Raw genomic sequence first — 9,514 nt, forward strand, 5'->3', positions numbered from 1 at the left:
ACAGTTGGGTCTATTAATTCTAAGCTTTCATGGAAGATATTCTCAATAGCACAGCTCACCTTAGGTAATCATTTCTAATCCCATTAGCTATGATCAGGAATGGTGAGGGGTTCAATAAGTAAAATAACAAACATGGTTTCAGAATAGGCTATTTCAAAAAAAGGAACCACAGACTGAACGCACATCCCTAAATGTGCTTTTGGTAGTTGACTCTTGACCTCAGATAGTCTGAGGACGTGCTTTCCCTCTATCCCACAGTGACTTATTTAGATTAAGCATATCCTAAATCAAGGCACACTTAAGAAAGTCTCTCTTGGAGTTGGAAAGATGGCTCAGCAGTTAAGAGCGCTGACTGCTCTTCTAGAGGTCCTGGGTTCAATTCCCAGAAACCACATGGTGGCTCACAACCATCTGTAATGAGATTTGATGCCCTCTTCTGGTGTGTCTGAGGACAGCGACAGTGTGCTCACAGACATAAAGTTTCCTTTAATTTTCTATTTCGGTTCACATCAGTCAACACCTCCCCCCTTCATTTAATATTTCAAAGCAAACATCCTCGTATCTTCCTTTTTTAGACACTCCATCTATTTCCCTTATGATATCCAAAGAGAGATCAATCATTTTTCTACCTCAAAAGCTCAACCAAGGTTTGCAACAATGACTATCATTATCTTTAATCCAAAGGGCCACAACAACAGATTGTGTTCTGCACACACAGCCGAAGAGTGAAATTATTAAGTGTGGTGGTATGCTCATAGGGAGCGGTACTATTAGGAGGTGTGACCTAGGAGTAGATGTGGCATTTTATAGGAGGTATATCACTGTGGGGACAGGCTTTGAAGTTTCAAATGCTCAAGCCAGGCCTAATCACTCATTCTCCCTGCTTGTTGCCTATAATCAGGATGTAGAATTCTTAGCTCCTTCTCCAGCAGCGCCATGTCTGCCCTGTGCATTAGCATGCTTCCCACCATGACAATGGACTAAGCCTCTGAACTGTAAGCCAGCCCAGATTAAATACTTTCCCTTATAAGAGTTGTCGTTGTCATAGTATCTCATCACAGCATCATGTTTGCCTGCATGCTGCCATGCTTCCTGCCATGATGATAATGAACTAAACCTCTGAACTATGCAAGCCAGTTCCAGTTACATGCTCTCTCTTAGAAGACTTGCTGTGGTCACGGCATCTCATCACAGCAACAAAACTTTAACTAGGATAGTAAGATTGATTAATCTATCTTACGATGGATCAAGATAAATACAGAATAATTATTACTTATTACTAGTAAATTGTGCCTTATTTTCACGTAAAAAAATGGACTATTAGCAGATTCAAGACAAAAATAGTGAATAGCTTTTCAAAGTCAAGAATGGCAGTGGGTTTGCCTAGTAGTAAAACAAACACTGATGACATAGCCAGAAGGGAGCGAGAAGAAAATGTGTGAACTGAAGTGATGCTGGCAAAAAGGACCAGAACCATTAGCTGAACAAAGGAACCCTCTAAGACCCAGGCATGTCTTAACAAACAGACCCAGTCTGCGTCCATGTCCACAGCAGAGTGCTAACAGCGGTTTAATGACTGACCTTATGGTGGTGAGAAATAGATGAATTTATACCAATTCTGGGGTATGAGAGCTTCGTCCATGGCCAATTTCAAATACCCAGCCTGGCCTTACCAAGTGAGGAATCAGGAAGAGGTGCTGGCTTGAAGCTCTGGAAAAAGGAAACTTAGGTCTAACGTTCTGCTGGTCTGATCCAAGCTTCCCGGCTGTGACTGTGTCCTATACTGTAAGGAGTCTCAATTCACCCAAATGAAAAGCCCCTCATCTCAGCCAAATAAACTCAGGATTTTTATTTTATTTTAAGATAAAAGCACCCTCTTCCATCTTGCTGTTAATCAATGTGTGATGTAACACACACTATCACAAATGTGCAGAGCAGACCTTGAAAAGGGCACTGGGAAACAGAGGACGCAGAAATCCCCATTCATGATTCCACGGAAAAGTTGGCATTTGATCTGGATTCATGAACGGAAGAAGGGGGATGTAAGCAATCCAAGGCAGAGAGGGATAATTGGAACCCTGAATAGGTCAGGAAAAACCTGTTTGGTTAAACATAGCAGGAAGTGACCCTAGGCTGAGGTCAAAGGCCCTACTCCAGGTCAGCCTGACTCTGGCAGCATTCTCCCGTCACAAGGTGATTTTGCCAAGGCTGCGTCTGGTGAAGCTAACTCTGGAAGCGTGTGGTCTTTGCATAGGGTAGGCAGCAGTGTGTGAGCATGTATCTGTGAGCGTGTGGAAGCATGTTCACACAAGCATGCTGGAGGAGTGGTCAAGTAAACCTGATAAGATTGTAGGGAGAAGAGACATGAGACCACAGACTTAAGCAGGGTGGCAGAGCAACTGAAAGAAGCACAAGGAACATGAGAGACTGATTGGACTCTGGCTAGCTGAGGAGCATGACTCCAGCAGGCCTTGTCCTTCTCCCAGATTCCCTCTGACTTGCTAAAAACCATTAGATTACATCCCTAAAGCTAGCTCCCGGGTCCACTCCCTTATTTGGCTAATTCCTCCCTCTGAAGCTGACTACTAAGGTCCAGTTATTAGTAGTATCCAAGTCCAGCAAGCAAAAGTCCCTTTTAGCTCACCTAATTAACATGTCCAATTAAAATGCAACACCTCATCCTAATAAACCCTTTACCCCCCATTTGCCTTTGGGTCATGTCTGTCTCTCAATCCAGAGGCAGTCAGCCTTTTGTGCCACTCCAGAATAGGACAAATATCCTCTCCCCTGTTCCCTTTCCTTCTTCCTCTTCTTTCTCCTTCTCCTCTTTTTCCTCCTCCTTCTTTCATCTTCTGTCTTTGTCTCTTATTTCCTGTCCTCTGTCCCCATGGGAAAAATAAATCTCCTTTATGCTGAGAACTTGGTCTTGGGGTGTCCTGGGCCCAATACTATTCCTTTCAGAAAGTTCAAGCAAATGAGGCAGGTTTAATCTTGTAAGTGAAGATTACCGGGGTGGGGGGGTGGGCTGGAGAGATGTTCAATGGTTAAGAGCAGGGGACACACTGGCAGAGGACCTGGGTTCAGTTTCAAGAACCCGCATGGCAAGCTGACAAATGTCTGTAAATCCCAGTTCTAGGGGATCTGAAGCTATCTTCTGGCCTCTGTGGCTACCAGACATGCATATGATACACATGCATGCATGTAGGCAAAATATTCATACACATTTTTAAAAAAAGCACAGAGAAAGGGACATGAAACTAGACACATTGGTAATGAAGTGATTACAGCTGTGGGTACCTGAAGGACTGTGTGTGTAAGTACTGTGCTGTTTCATGGTTTTGAAACTTTGAAGAGCGTGAATGTATTTTGTGGTTAGAGAGTTAAAAGTTTCTTTGAATAAATGTGTAGAGGGTGAACATATGGCTCCGAGGAATTCAAGATGTGTCCATGAAACACTTTTAGGTGTGTGGATTCCTCTGAAATCGGGCCAGGCGTCATGTAGACCAAAAGCAAATGGGCATCAGTGACTGTAGGATGTCAGGTCAGGGCTCAGGGCTGGGTGAGCGAGGCTCCCTATGAGTTTGGGTCCCTGAACAAAGCTGCTTGACTTACCCAGGGAAATGAAGCAGTGCCTAAGAGGGCTTTTTCTCTCTTTTTGGCTTCCTTCCCTGAGAAATAGCTGTCTCTTTATTTGCACAAAATCCTCTTCCTTTAAATCTCCATCCTTAGGGGTTGGGGATTTAGCTCAGTGGTAGAGTGCTTGCCTAGCAAGCACAAGGCCCTGGGTTCGGTTCCCAGCTCTGAGAGAGAGAGAGAGAGAGAGAGAGAGAGAGAGAGAGAGAGAGAGAGAGAGAGAGATCTCCATCCTTACACCCGTAGGAGGTTTATTTAATTTGTTTGGTTTTATTTGAATCAAGGTCGCCTGTAGTGCAGGCTGGATTCACTCTCCCTTGTGTGGCTAAGGATGACCTTTTGGTGATTTCTTTACTGTTACATGACCTGTGACACACTTCCATCCCCGTCACACCCTCACCCCTCGTGTGGGTACAGGTGACACACACACTCACACTGACCCATAGCCCATCCAATGATCACACCCCTTCCACAGAGGTCTCCGTCCTTAGATGTGCTGGCTAAGCTCTCTGTGTTTGGAGATGTTTTCAGAATCGTCAGGGCGACTGTTTCTAAGCCCACTCTGCCCACCCGCAACTTTCACACTCCTGTGTCTGGCTCTGGCTCTATCCTAAACACCAGGGCCTCAGTTTAGTCCTTCTGCCTGGGACCACTCCTCCTTCATCCCTGCCAGATCCAGATCAAATTCCAACACTTTCTAGTCAGCTTGGGACTTCCTTTCCTCTGTTCTTCTAGGACCCTTCTCAAAGTCGGCCCTGTGTATTTGAGATTCTGTGTGCAAGACTGTAGTTCTCTAGAGCTGAATGAATCTGTTGTGAACGGGCCCCACCTGGTTTTTCCTGGCACAGCATCTTCCATACTGAGCATGTGAGACAAAAACTGTGAACTGTCCCCTCATATCCACTCTGTATCCCTCTTTCAAGCCAAGGATAGGGCTACCTGGCAGAGGCTACATTTCCTAGCCTTTCCAATGCTAGCTCTGGTTTTCAGCTGAGTTCTGGCCAATAGGAGGTAGACCAGATGGCACGTGTAGCTCAGAGTCTCATTCTCTTCTTCTTTGCCCTCCTTTTCCCCACCTGGAGTGCAGCTGTGCTAGCCAGTCAGGTTGGTCTATGTACGAGTAGAGCATAGAAGTTGGAAGAGAAAGGGGACTCACCTCAGGCTGCGTGGGGTCAGCTTCCTCACCAGCAGGGCTGTCAGCTTACACAGAGAAATGCCTTCTGCTGGGGTTATTTCACATCTGCCTCACAACAGCTGAGTTCATATGTTAGCTAGTCCAAGGTACTTTGTACATGCTTCCTGAATCACATTCATGTGTAAAAGATTTTGCTTCCACCACAGGAAATAAGAAGGTCAAGAGTTTGGACTTAAGTTTTAGGTAGCCTCACCTTGGTATCCGCTCCCTATGCCCTGATCAAACACAAGACCCCCGGGAAACTGAACCGACCCTGCACTCTATCGATTAAAAGTGCTTATCCCTGATGAAATGTAAGTCGGGTGTGCCTTGACTAGCACAGTGTGGCTCCCTTTGCCAGGGAAGCCTCATCGCATTGAAAATCAAGGCCTAGGCCAGAATTCTTCAAAGACTTCTGTGACCTCAAATATCCTTTAGCATTCTTCTGTGTTTGCTGAAGTCATGGGTCCCCAAAGAATCTATACATCTTAATGCAGAAAAAGTCCTGCTCTTGGTGACTTTCTCCACACTTCCTCTCCTGCTGGCTGCTTGGAGTCCGACCTTCAAGGTGCTCACAGGTGAGATGCTCCACTGAGGGGCTAAGGGAGGGAATGTGCCCTGTAGCTCAGTGGAAGGCACAGAAGTCTGCCTGAACCACCACACCCCCAACCACTAGGCTTGCATTGTGCTGCTTACAGGAACTGGGCGCCACATGTCCAGTGAAATACAAGATACAGGAAATGAGCCAGATTCCTAGGATTGAGAGAGGGCAGGCTCCTCCTTAACCAGAGGGATCAGAACAACAACAGCCACACATGGCACACTGAGCCCTTGGCAAAGTGCACAAAGGAAGGCTGTGTCCACCCATTCTGGGGACGGTTTGGGGGTGGATGACTGAAAAACTAATTTTGTTTCTTTTTCCCTTAGCACAGAGCATTGAAAACTCAAAGTGACTTGTGTGTGTGTGTGTGTGTGTGTGTGTGTGTGTGTGTGTGTGTGTGTGTGTGTGTGCGCGTGTGCTGTAGCACATGTTTTATGCATGACTGTGCATCAAGCAGTCCAGGAGTTCTACCAACCATTAGGAGGCACAAAGACAAAATGGGCTCATGCAGCAGACAAAACCAGTTCTGGAAAAATGGCTAAGCAGGGCGGGAAGGGGAGGGGTTTCAGGAGGTGTTTTGACTCAGCAGCTCAAACCACACACCCTAACTCCTCCCTTTCAGAGCCTCACAATGGCATTTAAAGCTGGGATACAGAATCCATGAGGGGGCCCGAGCTGCAAGATCAGGTTCAGGCTGCCCATGCACCTTCATCCTCTCTGTCTTCCTCAGACTTGAACCACAAAGCTCTACCCTGAAAAAATAAGAAGTTGACCTAAACTCTCCAGCTTGTTTTCCTCTTCTAAATGCTTGCTAATCATCCTTTTGGTCCAAATTTGAATGCACACAGGGTCTTTCTTAGATCCCACAATGGGGCTGGAAGCTTCCGGGCACAAGGACCCAAACACCTCTTCCTTCAGTGGCCTTGACCTCTTGCATGATCCCTACAGAGGCAGCTTTTAAAAAGTATTTGACCAGCAGGTTTGGTTTATTATGGGAGGATTCCTTTTCTTTCTGCACTTTACAAAACTAGGTGTTGATAAGGTCCAGTCACCCCTGACCCTGTGACCAGTTCTGGAGGCTTCTGTTGCACCTGTACTGTGTGCAGTGAGCATAGAGCAAAACAGAGACATGTCAGGGCCACCCACCACCTCTCTTCCCTCTCTCCAGACCCTCCTGTTTCTGAGGAAAGCCATCAAAGTCACTGAGACTGGTAACAATTACCAAGGAACGAAATACCAATCCCTCTTTTGCGGCTGCAAGATTATGACACTAGAGGTTGTCGGTGACTGTCCCTAGACATATGGGAGTTGGCATGAAGTAGAAGTGAGGACTCTATGGGACTTTCTCCAAGGGGAAGCCATACAAAATGGTTTCCTGGCTGAGTAGGAGGACTAGGGGACCTTTGTCTGTTGGCACTAGACTAAGACTGACCTGAGTTTCTAGCAGAGAACCCATTCCCTGTGCATCTCCAGAAGCCATCTCAGTGTATTTCTGGGAAGTGTTTGTGTCAGCCCCTTCCTCACCTCAGGTTATGACCAGGGCAGCAGGGGACATGGGTTGTAGCGTTGGTAGACGACAGTGTCTGTGTCCTTCCCTTCCTTCATTGCTCTGTCCCAGTGCTCCAGACTCTGGTGGGTCCACCTTCATGGCAGGCACAGTCTAGACCCCAGCCTTCACGTGTGTGCTCTGTATCTCCAGAGTCCTTGTGATGATGCTTCCACTTGTCCAGGGGTGACTGTGATGTCACTCTCTCCCAGAGCTCTCTCCTAAAATTACCCTCTATGCCCACACACTAGTCCTTATTCCCTGTCAAGTTTTCTTTTCCCCAATGACACTTGGCATACCTGATTATTGTCAGTTATACATTTTCTTTGCTGATCCTGGTCTCTAGAATGTAGTTCTCTGAGAACTCTCTTTTTCTATGGTACTTTCAGCACTAAAACAGGCCAGGCAAACAAATAGATCTCACACAAATTAAAAATAATAATTTAAGTAGGGCTAATGTCACTACCATCATTTCCACAATAGGATCATCAGCAAGGACACTAATCCATCTGGGAGCTGGCTCTGCAAGGAACATTTCACAAGATCCAAAGGCCGAGCTGCACAGTACTGTGTTACTTTGCTAGGACCACTTGGCTTCCCATAGTCCTGGAGGCTAGAGGTCTTGGGTCACAGTATTGGCAGGCCTTCAGGACGGTGAGAGTTTGCCCTGTGGCTTTCTGTCAGTCTTTGAGGTTCCCCTGTTCATAAGGGTCTCACCCACCCTTGCTTCCTGCTTCACGTGGTGTCCTCCCACGTGCATGCCTGGTTCCAAATTTCCTTTTGATAAGGACATCAGTCATCTTGAATTGGAATCCCCCTGAGGAGATCATCTTAACTAATTACATCTGCAGTGGTCTTTCTTTCAAATAAGGTCATGTTCTGGAGGCATGAGGTTTGAGGATTTCATATAAGATTTTTGGCCTGAGCTCGGTGGTGGTGGCACATGCCTCTAATGCCAAAACTTGGGAGGCAGAGGCAGGCAGATATCTGAGTTTGAAGCCATCCTGATCTACATAGCAAGTTCCAGGGCAGCCAGGGCTACACAGAGAGACCCTGTTGAAGGAGGAAGAGGAGGGGGGGAGAAGGAGGGAGGAGAAGGAGGAGGAAGAGGAAGAGGAAGAGGGAGAAGAAGAAAAAGAAGAAGAAGAAGAAGAAGGAGGAGGAGGAGGAGGAGGAGGAGGAAGAAGAAGAGAGGGAGAGGAAGAAGAAGGAGGAGGAGGAGGAGGAGGAGGAGGAGGAGGAGGAAGAAGAAGAAGAAGAAGAAGAAGAAGAAGAAGAAGAAGAAGAAGAAGAAGAAGAAGAAGAAGAAGAAGAAGAATGGGAGGAGAAGGAGGGGGGAGGAGGAAGAGGAAAAGGAGGAGGAGGAAAAGGAGGGAAAAGGAGAAGGAGGAAAAGGAGGAGGAAGAGGAGGAGCCTGGAAAAGGTGCAAGCACATATATAACTCAACCAATTACCCTTCACCTGACATAATCACTAAAAGATTACCTTTGAGCAATATCCTCCCATCATGCTCCTCTGTATCCCAAGGGGAGGAAAGTGGTAATCGAGTGGGTAGGTGAAGCTGGACAAGCCTAGAAGACTATGCCCATCTTCTCTTGGCCTTCTCTTAAGAGGACCTGGGCATTCTGGGCCTCCAGATGGTTCAGTCCTCTCTGTTATATCCAAACTGGATTGAGCAGGAAAGACAACTACTGACTCTTTCACATCTAGCTTTAGTCCCTCACTTGTTGGGACAGCTATGCTTCGATGGTATTCCCCAGTGAGTCTGAAACCTCAGGCTCCAGGATAAGCTGGAAAAAAAATTATGCAGGTCATGGGGACTTAAGAAGCTATGCTCAAATATCACATGCCACCACCACTCCGGGAATAGACAGGAGTCCCCCATGAGCCCGAGAGGGTAACTAGGGCACCTGGTGCCAAAACATAGGGAAGTAGAAATGACAGGATTTGCCTCAAGAAGCATCAGATACATTCTCTCCAAAATGCACTCAGATCTTCGGAAGCCTCAGTGGGATTTATTATAGAACTGCTCTCCAGCATTGATACCCAGCGTCTGTCACCAGGATCCCAGTTCCCGGTTCCAGTAGCGAGCTGGTGGGGTTGGACCTTTTCACATCCTCACAGGTTTTAATCCGTAATCCAGGTACATGTGCTCCCCAAAAGCACACTAATGAATTTGTGGCTGTTGGTCTTCTAATGCATGGTCGTCTGTACCAGAACTAAAAGAGGAATATTGAGACCCAATGATGTAAGCCCAGATGTATGATGTCAATACAACCTGAGCCCTGGTTTCCTAGTACCACCTAGAATAGTCTATATCTTTTCTTCATTGCCTACTGTGAGGATAGTTATGTTTCTTGCACATAGTAGGCATTCATTAAATGCAAAGTAGGTATTGGCTGAAGATGAGATGCTGAAGACTGAGCAAGCATCTCATGAGCTGGGAGCTGATTTTGTCTTCTGCATCCTGAGGAGCATCCTGAGCTGGCAGAGCTATGAGGACACTGGCACTCTCAGTGGGGAGAGTGAGTCTATGACACCTTTTTTCCCATCCCCGACT

At 46.6% G+C, this 9,514-nt stretch overlaps 1 long non-coding RNA gene across 1 annotated transcript in view; it reads right to left on the reverse strand.

Annotated features, from left to right (window-relative positions):
- Positions 1-8,004, reverse strand: part of LOC103691449 (uncharacterized) — a 48,026-nt gene extending 40,022 nt beyond the window's left edge. The window contains exon 1 of the long non-coding RNA XR_010063739.1: positions 6,933-8,004. This is a non-coding gene — a long non-coding RNA (uncharacterized LOC103691449). The remainder of the gene's footprint in view (positions 1-6,932) is intronic.
- Between the last annotated feature and the right edge of the window lie 1,510 nt (positions 8,005-9,514).

Source organism: Rattus norvegicus, chromosome 2, assembly GCF_036323735.1.
Source record: "Rattus norvegicus strain BN/NHsdMcwi chromosome 2, GRCr8, whole genome shotgun sequence".
Classification (NCBI taxonomy): domain Eukaryota; kingdom Metazoa; phylum Chordata; class Mammalia; order Rodentia; family Muridae; genus Rattus; species Rattus norvegicus.